Genomic DNA, 15,611 nt, shown 5'->3' with positions numbered 1-15,611 from the left:
GGATGTCTAGTCTCAAAATGTTTCTTCACAAGGTACTTATTACAAGGAAAATAGTTACAAGGAAATTACAAGTTACAAGGAAAATAGTAACTTCACAGTGGAGAAACATGGCAGACAGCACTTTAAGTGATCCAAGTTTACACCAGTGATGGGAGAAATCAACATCTGAGAAGTTCACATTGTCACTTGTGTGGCATTCCTGCCAAAAATACAGAACCTGATCTAATCAGAAATAGCTAAGGAAATATCTGATAAACCCAAATTGAGAAACATTCTACATAAAATTTTTTTTTTCTGTATTTTTCAAAAAGGTAAAGGTCATGAAAAACAAAGACTGAGGAATGGTTCTAGATTTAAAGTGACTAAAAACACATTAAAAACTAAATGCAACATATGATCCTGGATTGAATCTCAGAAAAATTTTATTTTTATTTTTTTGCCATAAAGGCCATTATTTGGTCAATTGGTGAAGTTTGAATAAGGATTGAGATTAGATAATAGTATAGGATGAATTTTAATTTCCTGATTTTGATAATTATACCATGGAAACACAAGGACTGTCCTTGTTTTCTTGGAAATACTAAGTATTTCGGGGTAAAGAAATGTCCATACACGGAGGGAGAATGATAAAGATAATGTAATGATAAAGAATGATAAAAGAAAATGTAAAGCATTAACATTTGAGTAATCTGGGTGAAGGGTAATTAGTAGTTTTCTTGAAGCTTTTTGTTAAGTCTGAAATTAATTAAAAATAAAGAGGTAAAGATGGTGAGAGGGGAGATGCCAATACTTAGAGCATAAGGTTTGCTGCAAGGGTAAAACAAGGCTCAGGTCTCAGCATGGTGCCTGTCACCTGGTGTGATTCCCAGTACAGGCTGGCATTGTGGGATGGGCAAAGCCAACAGTAGCTCTTAGCCATCATGTGGGAGCCAAATTAAAATTGGCCTGTGGCATATGGTGACAGTATTGTTCTGAATCCACAATTGGAATTCGTGGTCTGACGAATACTTTTCTCTCTTATTCATAAATTCATTTAATTGCAAAGTTTCTAAAAGTACACACATCAAATCACATTTAGTTATCCACTTAACAAATCATCTCAGGATAGTGTTAAATTTGTGTGAAGCTGTGATTGTCCTAGGAAAGCTAGAGGTAATGGTCACTTTCCATCCGGGCTATTTTGGGGCCAGTACTAGCATTTGGGCAACTATCTCTGACCTTTTCTTCCCTTTCCTCTCCCTCAACCCAACACCCAGTTTCTGATTTTGTTGCAGAGAGCTATTTTAGTTAGCCATGTTAAATGTTAATTGTTTTGGCAGACAAAAGAAACTTGAATAAGCTTTTCCTTCCAAAACTCAAGAACTTTGCTTTCTAAGAGCTAACATTGGAAAGAATGTTTCTGGCCTGGAAAATTTAGGTAGCAACCTGAAAAGGAATTCATGTCCTACAGGAATTGGAAGTGGCGTAGAGAGCTCAATTTCTTTTGAGAGAGATTAAAATATATACTTCTGTCTGAAATAGTAATAAATATCTATTTTTCATCTTTTTGCTAACAGCCTCAAAATATGAATGATTAAATTCAAAATAGATTTAGCACTAAAAAAAAACCAAAAACCCTCAAGTGATCCGGATTTTAAAACATTTCTGAGATATCAGAAGGACTATTTTGCTGAGTAAGAAGATCCTTAGTGCAACATTTAAGCCTGTCCCTTTGAAGTCACAAAATGTCTACCTTCTGGAGGAGCTATGGCTGTATAACTCAAGATTCCAAATTCAGTGATACAAATCTGTACTTACTGTTACTGCCGTGGAACTGTCCTGTTTTGACTATTACCTGCCACAAATTGTTTGGTCTTAGAATTCTGCATGCTTTTTGCTTTTAAAATTATGGTCAGGAAGCAAAATGCAAGTATAGTAAGTTACTTTCATTCTGTAACTTTATAATAATAATATTGGCAAACTTTTTTTTTAGTTTATGACCTGCCAAGCACTATGCTAACATGTTATATCATTTAATTTTGGCAAAAATCACATGAGAAAACTGAATCTCTGAAAACTGAAGTAGGAAGCCTAAGATCATATGACTAGCTAAGAGGCAGATCCAGGACCAGAAATCAAGACTGTCTTACTGAAGAGCCTGTGCTGTGTGATTTTTCTGCTGGACAATTTGCAATTTTATGTGGAAGATAATTCATTTTTTCACCTTATAATCTTTAAAACTGTGTCCTTTTTTACTTGATAAGTATTTATTGAGAGCCCATCACATGTCAGGCACCTTGAGAACTATAGAGATGGTGGAAACACATCTTTATGATTAAGGTGTTCACCTAGCAGCATTATTCACCATAGCCAAAAGATGGAAGCACCCCAAGTGCCCATTGAAGGATGAATGGATAAGCGAAGTGTGGTATTTACATACAGTGGAATATTCCTCAGCTTTAAAAAGAAAGGAAGTTGTGACACATGCTGCAACATGGATGACCTTGAAGATGTTATGCTAAGTGAAATAAAAGCCAGTCACAAAAAAAATACATTGTATGATTTCAATTATATGAGATATTTAGAGTAGTCAGACACAAAGGAACAGAAAGTAGAATGGTGGCTACCAGGGGCTGGGGGCAGGAAAGAAGTGGGAAGCTGTTTAGTGGGTGTAGAGTTTCAGTTTTACAAGATGAAAAAGTTCTATAGATTGGTTGCACATCAATGTGAATATACTTCACGCTATTGAACTGTATACTTAGAAATTGTTAAGATGGTAAATTTTATGTTATGTATATCTTACCCCAATTTAAAAAACCAAACAGATACACCTTATGTCTTAGTCCATTTGTGCTGCTATAACAAAATACGTGAAACTGAGTAATTTGTAAACAACAGAAATTTATTTCTCACAGTTCTGGAGGCTGGAAAGTCCAAGATCCAGGCACCAGCAGGCTTGGTGTCTGCTGAAGGCTACCCTCTGCTTTTCTACTCTTGTGCCCTTTGGATGATGCCTTGTTCCTGCACCCTCCAAAGGGCATGACTGCTGTGTGGTCACATACTGGAAGGGACAGAAGGACAATTCACCCTTTCAAGCCCTTTTTATAAGGTGCTAATCCCTTCATGAGGATGGAGCCCTCATGGCCTAATTACCTCCTAAAGTCCCCACCTCTAAATACAGATGCATTGGGGATTAAGTTTCAACATGAATTTTGAAAGGGACACAAACCATTCAAATCATAGCACTCCTTTACTACTTGGTAGAAAGTGATCAGTGAGACAGGAAGGACTGAGAAGTAGTAAGTGTTAGAAATGGCCTCCAAGACAGGGTAGATCTGGCTGTGCAACAGAAGATGGATAAAATTTGTGTGCCAATGAGGAAGGTGAGAAGGGCAACTCAGGGGAAGGGAACAGTGAGCAAAGTTACAGACATGCTTTAAAGTCTGGTCCTTGCAAGGAACAAATCTCCAAGTTCATGGTTCTATAATTGTGGGTGTCCCAGCCATCCTTGCTGTGGTCAGAGACCTAAAAGCAAAGTCTAAACCAGGTTCATGAAGTTGTGGTGTGCTGGACAGGTACTCATTCATGATTCATTCAGTAAACATTTACATAGTGCCAGGTACTATGCTAGGCACTTTATATATGCTGGCAGATTTAATAACCCTAACAACTCTGGAGCTATTAGCTCCATTTAATAGATGCAAATGCAGAAATTGTGACTCAGAGAGGGGAAGTAACCTGTCCAAAATCACATGACGGGTAGGTGGCAGGAGCAAGACTTTTCCTGTAGAGCCCATGCTGTGTCCACTAAGCCACGTGCTTCTCCTTGGGGGTGAGTGCCAAGTGATGTCTGCTTTTGAACTACAGTCAAAATGGCACCTGGCTGCTACTACTTGCCATCTTGTTGCTGCTTTTGAGGGTACCTTACATTTCTGAGGCTCAGCTTTCTTTTCTTTTTCTTTCTTTTTTATTTTTTGTTTTTGAGACAAGGTCTCATCCTGTTGCCCAGGCTGGAGTGCAGTGACATGATCACGACTCACTGCAGCCTTAACCTCCCATGCTCAATCAATCTGCCCACCTCAGCCTTCTGAGTAGCTGGGACTACAGGTGCACACCACCACATCTGGCTGATTTTTGTATTTATTTATTTATTTTTTTTTTGTAGACACAGGGTCTCATTCTATTGCCCAGGCTGGTCTCAAACTCTTGGGCTCAAGTGATCCTTCCTCCTTGGCCTCTCCAGTAACTAGGACTACAGATGTGTGCCACCGTGCATGGCCTCAACTTTCTTTTTTGTTGTTGTCAATGTTGTTTTTCCTAGCCACCTAGATGACCAGGGACAGGCTCAGCTTTCTTGTCTGTGAAATGAAGGCTTGTATTAGACCAGGTTATTTCTAAAGTTTCTCCCAGATCTAAAAACCTAATTTGTTCATTCATCAAACATTAATTTTATATCTATTCTATACCAGGTACCGTGCTCATGGGTAGTAGCAATCAAGATTCGGCAGCACACTGTTTTTGACTATAAGGAGATTATAGGCTAATGAAAGAGATGTAAAAGAGATGATTATCATACAGTATGGTCATAATGCTGGCAGTGTACATACAGACAACTATTGGAGCATAGAGGAGGGGCACCTGACCCTGTCTAGGATGAGAGGATGTTAAGAAGAAATGACTCCAGGAAGATAATGAAGAAGACCACAAGAACCTCATCCTTCCTGTTGTCCATATGGTCATAAGCATGTTATTTATTTATTTATTTATTTACAGAGTCTCCCTCTGTCTGTCACCCAGGCTGGAGTGCAGTGGAATAGTCTCGGCTCACTGCAACCTCCGCCTCCCAGGTTCAAGCGTTTCTCCTGCCTCAACCTCCTGAGTAGCTGGGATTACAGGCATACGCCACCACTCCTGGATAACTTTCATATTTTTAGTAGAGATGGGGTTTCATCATGTTGGCCATGCTGATCTCAGACTCCTGACCTCAAGTGATCCGCTCACCTTGGCCTCCCAAAGTGCCGGGATTACAGGCATGAACCATAACACTTGGTCACATATTTATTAAAGTCGTGAGAGCTTTGGCAAACTTTCTATTTTAAGTCTTGTGGAAAATTTAGTCACATATGACAGTTAAGTGCCCAGCAATATGCCAAATATCTGTAAGGTTTAGAATCTCTTCCACATTAGAGAAAGATTATAAGGTTAAAAAGGGACCTGTGGGTTAGATTTTTTTTTTTTGAAGGAATTTGGGAAGCACAGAGCAGATTAGTAAGAGACTCAAGGGTCCAGAGTTATTGGAGATGCTCACAACTAAAGTCACAGATGGTTATGCTTCAAAAAAGCAAGTGAAATTGCCAAGACACTGGGTAATATATGTGATTTTCTCAAAATTACTAAGTACCGCTGAGTTACTAAGGATTAGAATTACTAAATATACAATTTCAATACTAAGAAATTGAAGTGGAGGTTGAGGGGCAAAAGTTAGGCACTAACCATTAATTGAGCAGCTGTGCTATACCCTTTGCATTTATAATTTTATTTGATCCTCCCCACAATCCTGTAATTCAGGTGTTCTTATCCTTGCTTTATAACTACAAAAGCTGAGGCTCAAAGAGGTTGTGACTTGCTTAAGGTCACAGCTGGGAGGAGACTAAGCAGTGGTTTAAGGCTCCTTCCTCTACTTCGTGCTCCTTCAAAACACTAGACTTTCTATTTCTGGAAGAGCCACACCAGGGTACAGGGCATAGACGCCTCCCTTTCATCTGTGGAGCCTAGGGAATTCATGATAGTTAGGGGAGGCCAACTCTTCAACTTTTCTGACACACTTAAGGACAGCTCCAATTCCCTGTGTCTTCCCTCTGAGGTGGTAGATCACCAGCTCCCAGGGATAAACGTTTTTTTACTAAAACATTAATATATTAATACTGCCTTGCACCCCACTTTCTCTTTTCCCAGGCAATGTGTGCGTGTTTGATCTTGGCAGTTTGTCTTTTAGAAGTGGCTCATAAAAATCGTCTGAGAGAATGCTGACTGAGGTCAGCTAGGTTTGTAGTGGATCCCCTCTCCCTCCCCAACAAAGGAAAACTTCAGCTCATTTGCTCCAGATTCTATCTTTGCAGCTCTGAGAGACCTTGTCACCTGGTTCTTAGAGGCCTTGAACTATAAGATTATGACAGGATCACATGGAAGGCTCAGCACTTCTAATCTTCTGCCTCAGACTCCTCCTTCTCTCAAGGTCCCCTGTGGGCACAGTGTCTTGTCAGGGAATGTTTTCCCAGCTGGCTTTGGAGGCAGGCCAGACATCTCTCTCAGGCCCTTTAGCCCTTGCTGTTAAGTTCCCACACATGGCTGCACGCAACATGGAAAACTAGCTTCCAACATGGGTTGATGAATTACGGCAGTGGGGAAAAGTCTCCTCTAGCCAGGCCATTTCTCTTCCCTGGTATTCCATAGTTTGGGCTATAGTTAAATGGATAGAGGATCCGAGGTCAGAGCTCAAGTCTTGGCTGAAGTCACAAATCCTGGGGCTGTGAGCACTTGATCTGTTTGAGCCTGTTTTTATTGCTAAAAATGAAGAACTGATGACAATCCCAGCTTCATGCTGCTGTTCTGAGTCACATAACTCAATATATAGTATAAATGGGCTTTATAACAAGCCTGTAGCGTGTTTTACAGATGCCAGAGCTTGTTCTTAAAGACTAAATTTGGCTCAAAGAGAAATGTTTCTGGAAATTGAGCAGGAGGCCTGCTCTGTCATCACTGGTCTCCAGTTCCTGGCAAACCTGATTATTGCTCAAGGAGGCATTCGTGGCATCATTCTCCTGTTTATTTTTGTAATCTCATTTATGGTATTGTAAATGCTACCAGAAGCTTTGGTGATTGTTGAATATTTATCTTTGAAAACTCGAGCCAGGGTTGTACACTCATACCCAGAACTGTTTACCCCAGAGTAATTATTTGAGTTCTTAGAGCTATGTGTGATTCATTTGCCAATAAATTCTGGGACAGCAGAGCTGGCTATGTATGATAAATGAGGTATATCTCACTTGCTAGAATTCTGGATGGTTGAGAACTCCTGAAGGTATCTTAGTAGGTAAGCCCTACTTCAGGGCTATTACAACTTCATACATGCTTCTGAGAATGAAAAGAGAGTGGGGAAGAGGGCATTTTTTATTTTTATTTTTATTTTTTACTGTAAGTGCTTTATGAGTTTAAAGCTAGAAGCCCTTGGAAAGTGAAAAGGGTCTTTGTGGACTGTCATCAGTTTGTTGGAATTATTACCCTGTTCTGACAAATTTTCTAGGTGTTCCCTAGACACTTAAGGATCATTGCTTACTTCCACCTTCTTGCCACTTCAAATGATAGCTCTTCCTTCTTCCTGGCTGTGTTAGAACTCTAAGTTATGGACGGAAGCAACCCAACTCTAACTGGGGTAAAGAGGGAATTTGTGGGAAGGATACTGACGTATTTTATGTAACCATGAAAAGAACAGGTACAGCCGGAACCAGGAGGTTTTAGAGCAGGTAACTTCCCTACCAGCCCCCAAATTTCAGTGGCTCAATACAAACGAAGTTTATTTCTTGTGTGTACAGCAGTTCAACATGGTTATTCCTGGCTAGGCTGCCTTTAATGTTTCAGGCACCCAGCCTCCTTCCATCTTGTGATTCCTCTGTTCTTAGAGCTTTCCTCCTTTTAACCTGCAGACGGAGAAGGAGATGGAAGAAGGATCTCACATGGAAGGATTCCATGGGCCAGGTCTGAAAGTGGCTTATGTCATTTCTGTCCTCAATCTATCGATTATAATTTAGTTTGTGACCCCATAATTTAGTTGTGACCCAATAACAGCTGAGAAAGGCCTGTTTGCCCAGGAAGAAAACAAAATGGGTTCAGTGAGCACCTAGCTAGTTTGAACCACACAGGGACTCAAAAGCTGTTAAGATTTTGTCCCTTGCCTTTGCTTCTCTCCTACATCGCAAGGAGCATGGCCATGGATTGTTCCAGAACACTAAATCTTACTATGGTTACCACCAGAGAGGACTGACCCACACTCACACTGGCTTCCAGTAAAAAAAATCTCAATCAGTAATGATTGGACCAGTTTGGATCCTATGACCACCCCTAGATCAATCAGCAGTGGGGCCAGAAGAGCAGGGTGATTTAGTATAGCTGTGGCCACTGGGAGCCCCTCTTGGGCTGCTGCTAGTGAAGTGAAGGTGAATCACTGTGAGATAAAGAGTTGCCCCATTTGGCCAGGTGTGGTGGCTCACACCTGTAATCCCAGCACTTTAGGAGGCCGAGGTAGGAGGATGGCTTGAGCCTAGGAGTCCGAGACCAGCCTGGGCAACATAGTGAGACCCTGTCTCTACCAAAAATAAAAATCAGACAGCTGTGGTGATGTGCTTATAGTCCCAGCTATTCAGGAGGCTGAGGTGGGAGGATCCCTTGAGCCCAGGAGTTCAAGGCTGCAGTGAACCGTGTTCATGCTACTGCAGTCCTGCCTGGGTGACAGGGCGAAACCTTATCTTTTTTTTTCTTTTTTTTTTTTTGAGACAGAGTCTCGCTCTGTTGCCCAGGTTATTATAGTGGTACGATCTTGGCTCACCGCAACCTCTGCCTCCCGGGTTCAAGCAATTCTCCTGCCTCAGCCTCCCAAGTAGCTGGGACTACAGGCGCATACCACTACGCCCAGCTAATTTTTTGTACTTTAATAGAGACAAGGTTTCACCGTGTTGCCCAGGCTGGTCTCGAACTCCTGAGCTCAGGCAATCCGCCTGCCTCGGCCTTCCAAAGTGCTGGGATTACAGGCGTAAGCCACCGCGCCTGGCCTATCTTTTTTTTTTTTTTTTTTTTTAAAGTCACCCTATTTGCCATCCACTAAAAAGGCTCAACCTCTCCTTTAGTTTCTACTCTTGTGGAAAATTTAGCTCAATTTTATAGTCCTCTTTCCAACCCTTATTACCACAGCCACAACAAATGATTGCATTTCATGGAATCTATGTCACCATCATTTCTAACATGTACAGCTATTTTATGTACCACTGAGAAAACGAAAATGAGGTTCCTAATAATATCACAAAATGCTAAGATGCCATTATAAAATGCATCCTAGTTTCCAGCCTGTCAGAAATGTAAGAAAAAGTATTTTTAGAATTGATGAAGGATCATATTTATCACTTTAAAACAAAGCTCTATAATTTCATGCCTTGGTACTACTGCTCATTTAGTTTTTTCAGTCCATTTAAACAATACTTGCAGGCCAGGTAACAATGAATAAAACAAATTCAGCTTCTGCCTTCTTAAACTCTTACTGCCTCTCCCCTTTTCATTTGCAGTGATCCCCTCTCCTCCTTTTCCATCATCCTGTTGTTATGAAGTACTTGTGCGTCAGACAGTCTGTTAAACAAATACTAGGGCTCAAGAAGGATTTTGATGGTTCTTATAGAACCTCAAGGTTTTTATAGTGTCGGTAGTAAGGGCAGCGGGGTGTTAAGAGACAATCATGCAAACAAATAAGTAAATAAAGTGGTCCAGGTCCTGTTATTAAAGTCTTTTTTTTTTCTTTTTAAGACATGGTCTCACTCTGTTGCCCAGGTTGGAGTGCAGTGGCTCAATCATGGCTTAGGGCAGCCTCAACCTCCCAGGCTCAAGCAGTCCTCAGCCTCCCAAGTAACTGAGGCTACAGGCATGTACCACCATGCCCAGCTAATTTTAATTTTTTATTTTTGGTAGAGACGAAGTCTCTCTATGTTGCTCAGGCTGGTCTCAAACTCTTAGGCTCAAGTGATCCTCCCACCGTAGCCTCCCAAAGCATTAGGATTATAGGCATGAGCCACCATGCCTGGCCCCATTATTAAAATCTATATAGGGTACTGTGGGCCCCAAAAGGAAGGGGAATGGCTAATTCTACTTTGAGGAGTGAGAATAGTTGTACCATTCTTATTCTTACTGTTAAAATGATTGTACACTGTTAAAAGAGTAATAGTCTCTTTGGATAATTAATGTGTAGTTATTTCCAAAGATGCCTGATAATAATCAATAAGTTGGCCAAGATGTTTTCCAAAGCCTATTTGAATCACCTCAAATTTTCTATTGAACTTTACCTTCAAAAGGTACATGTTCCAGCCTGGGCAACATAGTGAGACCCTGTCTTTACAAAGAATTAAAAAAAAAAATTAACCAGGCATGGTGGCATATACCTTGTAGTCCCAGCTACCTGGGAGGCTGAAATGAGAAGATTGCTTGAGCCCAGGAAGTTGAGGCTATAGTGAGCTGTGATCACGCTACTGTACCCCAGCCTGGGCAACAGAGTGAGACCCTGTCTCAAAAAACAAACAAACAAACAATAAAAAAAAAAAAAACTGCCCGCTCCCCCTTTCCCCCCTCCAAAAAAAAAAAAAAAAAAAAACAAACCAGGCACATGTTGGTCTTTTTTTTTTTTTGGTATGGAGTCTCGCTTTGTGGACAGGCTGGAGTGCAGTGGCGCGATCTCGGCTCACTGTAACCTCCGCCTCCCAGGTTCAAGCAATTCTCCTGCTTCAGCCTCCCGAGTAGCTGGGACTACAGGCGCACGCCATGACACCCAGCTAATTTCTGTATTTTTAGTAGAGACGGGGATTTCACCATGTTGGCCAGGATGGTCTTGATCTCTTTACCTCGTGATCCGCCTGCCTTGGCCTCCCAAAGTGCTGGGATTACAGGCATGAGCCACCACACCCGGCATCTTTTTGCAAACATTAATAAATAGTTTACAAGGACTTTTATAGAGACAAAACAAGGCTATATCAGATTTGTTTTATTGTAGAGGCAGTCTGCCCTTCTTTACATTAATTATCTGCCTACTTTAAAAAGATTCTTTTTAACCATGTGGTTCTTTTTCGAGCTTGAGTGGATGCTCCAGATCACATGCTCCAGCAGGGAGAAGGGCAGAGCATCTGAGAAGGGTGGAGTGCAGCCACTCAGGGACATGCTGGGGCACAGCAGCAGGACTTACAGCAATGGGATTTGGAGAGACGGTGGGTGAGGCTGTTTGGGCCTGGAATCAGCGAGCAGCTGTGGCAGGACCTTTCCTTAGAGGTCGCAGAGCTCAGACAGCATGAACCTAGTGCAGGCTCGTTACCTCTCAAACAAGGATGCAGGCTAACATTAAACTCATTTTGATTGGCTAGAAAACGTGCGAAGACAACCACAAGGTTGGAAAGTAAAGAGATTTTTTTTGAGGTTCATAGAAAGGTCAGCAGAGGGGCCAATGTTTGTCTATGTCCTCTGACTATTGGAAAAAGAAAAAGCTTACCTATTAAGTTAGGGAAAGAATTCAGATTTTAAGTGTTCGTCTCTCTTCTGGTTTATAAAGAGCTTGGAAATGAACATTATGATATTCAGGATTTTTTTTTTTTTTTTTGAAACAGGGTCTCACTGTTGCCCAGGCTGAGTGCAGCGGTATTATCACGGCTCACTGCAGCCTTGACTTCCTGGGCTCAGGTGATTCTCCCACCTCAGCCTCCTGGGTAGCTGGGACTGCAGGCATGTGCCACCACATTTGGCTAATTTCTTACTTTTTAAGGATCTCACTATGTTGCCAAGCTGGTCTCGAACTCCTGGACTTAAGCAATCCTTCTGCCTCAGCCTCTAAGTGCTGGGATTAGAGGTGGGATTTTTTTTTTAAACCTTCTAGGCCAGTATGTCTAGAGCAGGGTGCCTGGGGAGAGGGTGAGATTTGTGACTCCATGTCATTTTTGGGCATACGGGGCCTTGTGGAGAGAAGTGGGCATCATTTTATTTTTTGTAGAGACAGAGTCTTGCTATGTTGCTCAGGCCAATCTCAAACTCCTGGCCTCAAGCCATCCATCCTCTTATCACCCAAAGTGTTGGGATTACAGGTATGAGCCAGCATGCCCAGCCCCAAGTTGCTTCTTTAGAGGAAAGGAGAAAAGGCAGAATCTCTAGATCAACTTTGTGATTTATAAGTAACAGTATGACGACAAAGTGTGTGGTTGGAGTGTATTGTACTTGTAAATGGAGATGCTCTACTGAGGGATGGTGGAAAAGCACCCTCAGCCCTTTTTAGAACTCATTGTTAGCAATCAAAAAGAGGAAGACTGAAAGAAAAAAAAAAAACATCCTTTGAAATCAGCAAGAGGTTTATACATAGCAGTGATTTATGGGTGAATAGAGGAGGAACATTAAAAGAATAATTGCTGGCTGTTTATTTTGGGAAAGTATGTGTAGTCAAGAGTCGAGGCAGGGAGCTTTATTTTTTCTTTTACCTTGCTCTATCTTCCATTAGTGTTAATAGGATCATATATTCAAGACTTTCCTTGGCTTGTTGCCCTGACATAATTGTTTGAATTCCTTGTTTTGGTATCATGTATTTTTAACAACAATAGAGGGAAAAAGAAATAATGTTGTGTGCTAAATTATTCTATATGCCTTATTGTGGATGGAATTTATTCTCTTGGGTCCATGACTATTAAGATTATCAGTTTAGATGATCTGTGTTTCTGATAGCTATTTCGACATAGCTTTATAATTTGCCCAAGGGGTTTATTCAGGGGATGGCTCCATGTATTTTTTATTTGGTGGAACAAGGTGAGTTTTAATCCTGGTTATCTGAGCTCCAGGCCCTTCCAGGTGCCACTGTCATCCAAAAGGCCAATAGAGTGAATTGTTCCTCTCACTGTGGCGTCCACTCTGGGGGCATTTATTAGGCAGTCACTTGATACACATTGACCCACTTGCCCCCTTGGTAGAGGAGTTAGTTCTTAGGGTTGCTGCTGCAGAATTCATTTATTCAGTTAGCAAATCACAGTTGAGTTCCTGTTGTGCCTTTGGTATTGTTTCAGACTTGGTACTGCTCTACGTGAAGAGCCGGAATCAGACAATTCAAGGAAACCCAGTAGAATTAGAATGCTAAAATGTCAGGGTTTAAAGGGACTTTAGAGATAATCTAATCCAGAGGCAGCAAGCTTTTTCTATTAAAAGGGCCAGAAAGTAAATATATTAGGCTTTGGGGGCCACATATGGTCTCTGATGCATATTATTCTTTGTTTTTACAATCATTAAAAAATGTAAAAATGGTCTGGGTGCTGTGACTCACAGTTGTAAACCTAGCACTTTGGCAGGCCAAGTGGGGAGGATCACTTGAAGCCAGGAGTTTGAGACCAGCTTGGGCAACAAAGTGAGACCCCCATCTCTACAAAATACAAATAAATTAGCTGGATATGGTGGTATACACCTGTAGTTGTAGCTACTCGGGAGACTAAGGTGGGAGATGGCTTGAACCCAGGAGTTCAGGGATGCAGTGAGCTATGATCACGCCACTGCACTGAAGCCTGGGCAATAGAGTGAGACCCTGTCTCTTAAAAAAAATAGTAAAGATAATTCTAAGCTGGGGGTAGAGATATAGGCTGGATTTGGCCCATGAGCCATACTTTGCCAACCCCTGATCTAATAGATTCCCCTCATTTTACCAGTGAGGAAACTGAAAGCCAAAAGGTGAAATACCGCCCCCCTCCCAGCCCTTTTTCTAAGTGGTGACACTTAGAAAAGGGTCCCTAGAGGTCAGGCCCACACCTTAGAGTGTCCAGTCACCTTGCATATGTATAGCTTTGGTCCTGAGGGAAGTATGAATCATAGTTAATTTTAAGACACTGGGTGCCTATCACTTTCCAGGACTGTGTTTGGGATTAAGGATGCACAATTTGATACGACAGAGTTTTAGCTCTCAGTCAGCTTAGTCTGTGCAGGCAGATGAGATGGCCATGTGGAATGTGGCATACAGAGACAAGCAGTGGGTACTGTGGAAGCACAGCAAGGCACTTCTCCCACAGTGAGATAGGATACTTCATTCATTCATTGCACACACCCCCGCCCCCTCACTGATGTTTTGGAAGCATCTGCCCAATCTAAAGGAATGGGACAGATCGGGGTCTGGCTTCCCCCAGTTACTTGTTTCTTTCTTTGGGGACTGTTACTTATGCATATGCCATATATGCCTGGGTAAGTAATGAGGTTAAAGGAAGTAAAATGAAAGATTCAGACAACTACTGAAGAAAGGTGATTTACTTGGCAGTTGCTTTGTTTCATCAGTTTATCTGAGCAGTGTCATTGAGACACATATGAAACCGTATAAGATCAATCATAGATCCTTTTAATATTCCAGAGCTTGAAGGGATTTTAGGATCACTTAGCTATAACCTCTCATTTAACAGATGAAGAGTGTGAAGCCCAGAGATTTTAAATTACTTACTCTGGGTCACACAGCTAATTATTAGAATCTCAGGGTGGATTTTAGATACAAATAGATACCTAGTATAACCACTCAGATAATAATAAAGATTAATAATTCTAGCCAACGTTTACCTAAAGTTACTATAATATGTATAGTCATATACATAATCTCAGGTCTGATAGTAACTCAATGTAATAGGTACCCATTTTATAGCTGAGGAAACAAAACTTGGAGAGGTTAAGTCAATTTTGTCCAAAGCCACCAAGCCAATTAAGTGGTAGAGTCAGGATCTAGGCTCAAGTGTTTAACCATGGCAAAGCTCTTTATTGCAGTTTGACTAAGTGCTTGGATTGTGCTTCTCCATTAGTTTGTGACTTCCTGGTGGACAGTGGGCATGCCCTTTTCAGCTGTGTTTTTCTACTCTGGGCTTGGCATATAAAACTTGTTCAATACATGTTTACAGAGCTGGGTGTGGTAGCTCATGCCTGTAATCCCAGCACTTTGGGAGGTCAAGGCCGGAGGGTTGTTTTAGCCCAGGAGTTCGAGACCAGCTTGGGCACAATGGCAAGATCCTATCTCTAGGGAAAAAATGTATATATATGGGCACAGTGGTGGATGCCTGTAGTTTCAGTTGCTTGGGAGGCTGGGTGACAAAGCGAGTCTCTATAAAAAAAAAATAAATGATTACAGAATAAATGAATAAATGAGTTAATCAATCCACACTTCTTTAAACAGTTGACACTTCTGGTGATGAGTGAATGGGAATTCAGTGTCTGTATTAGACCATGTCTAGATCTGCTGATGGCTAGTCCTTTCATGAGGTAGGCTAATGTGCAGATTTGGGCTAGGAGAGCCTATTGCCCTGCTGCTGTTTTTACAGTGCCCCTGACCATTTTTGAGAATTAATGTGTACAGTAGAATTCTCTTTGAACATCAAAGATACCTTGAAGACCTGATAGCCTGCTTGGTTTCTCTGAATCTGATAAAGTTTGTAGAGACAATTGGAAGATTCTCTCTGTATGTGGTACCTTCCTTTTGCACAGCCATTTTAATTTAAAGCTGTAGTTTCAAACTATATTCTGAAGCATCCTGGGGTTTGTGGGCTAGTGAATCAAGGAATTCTATAAGAAGAATGAGGCATGGATTTGGCTTTGAGCCAAATGATGCCTTTGCTGCATTAATTTTTCAGTTCTGATGAACAAGAACAACCAACTCATTAAATGTACAGTACCTGGCAGTATTTTCTTCCCTTTCTTATATAAGTTGAATGTTTTTCTCATCTGACAATGATAATACATGGGATAGCTCTACTGGACTTTTTTGAAGCCAAAGATCTTTGAACAGATTTGTAGAGATTGTTCTAAAAAACAAACAAACAAACAAACTTCCTACCTGGGTTACTGTT

General features: G+C 41.3%; 1 protein-coding gene across 14 annotated transcripts in view; it reads left to right on the top strand.

The window, feature by feature from the left end:
* RAB30 (RAB30, member RAS oncogene family) overlaps nucleotides 1-15,611 on the top strand; it is a 95,809-nt gene that overhangs the window by 13,197 nt on the left and 67,001 nt on the right. For 2 of the 14 annotated variants that reach the window (XM_074014917.1, XM_065528796.2), the window contains exon 2: nucleotides 7,683-7,734. The exons of the other annotated variants lie outside the window; for them this stretch is intronic. The gene's annotated coding sequence lies outside the window, so the exon portion shown is untranslated. The remainder of the gene's footprint in view (nucleotides 1-7,682; nucleotides 7,735-15,611) is intronic. 14 annotated transcript variants of the gene reach the window in all.

This window comes from Macaca fascicularis, chromosome 14, assembly GCF_037993035.2.
Source record: "Macaca fascicularis isolate 582-1 chromosome 14, T2T-MFA8v1.1".
Lineage (NCBI taxonomy): Eukaryota > Metazoa > Chordata > Mammalia > Primates > Cercopithecidae > Macaca > Macaca fascicularis.
Note: the sequence above shows the minus strand (reverse complement) of the source record. Positions and strands in the feature narration are given on the sequence as shown.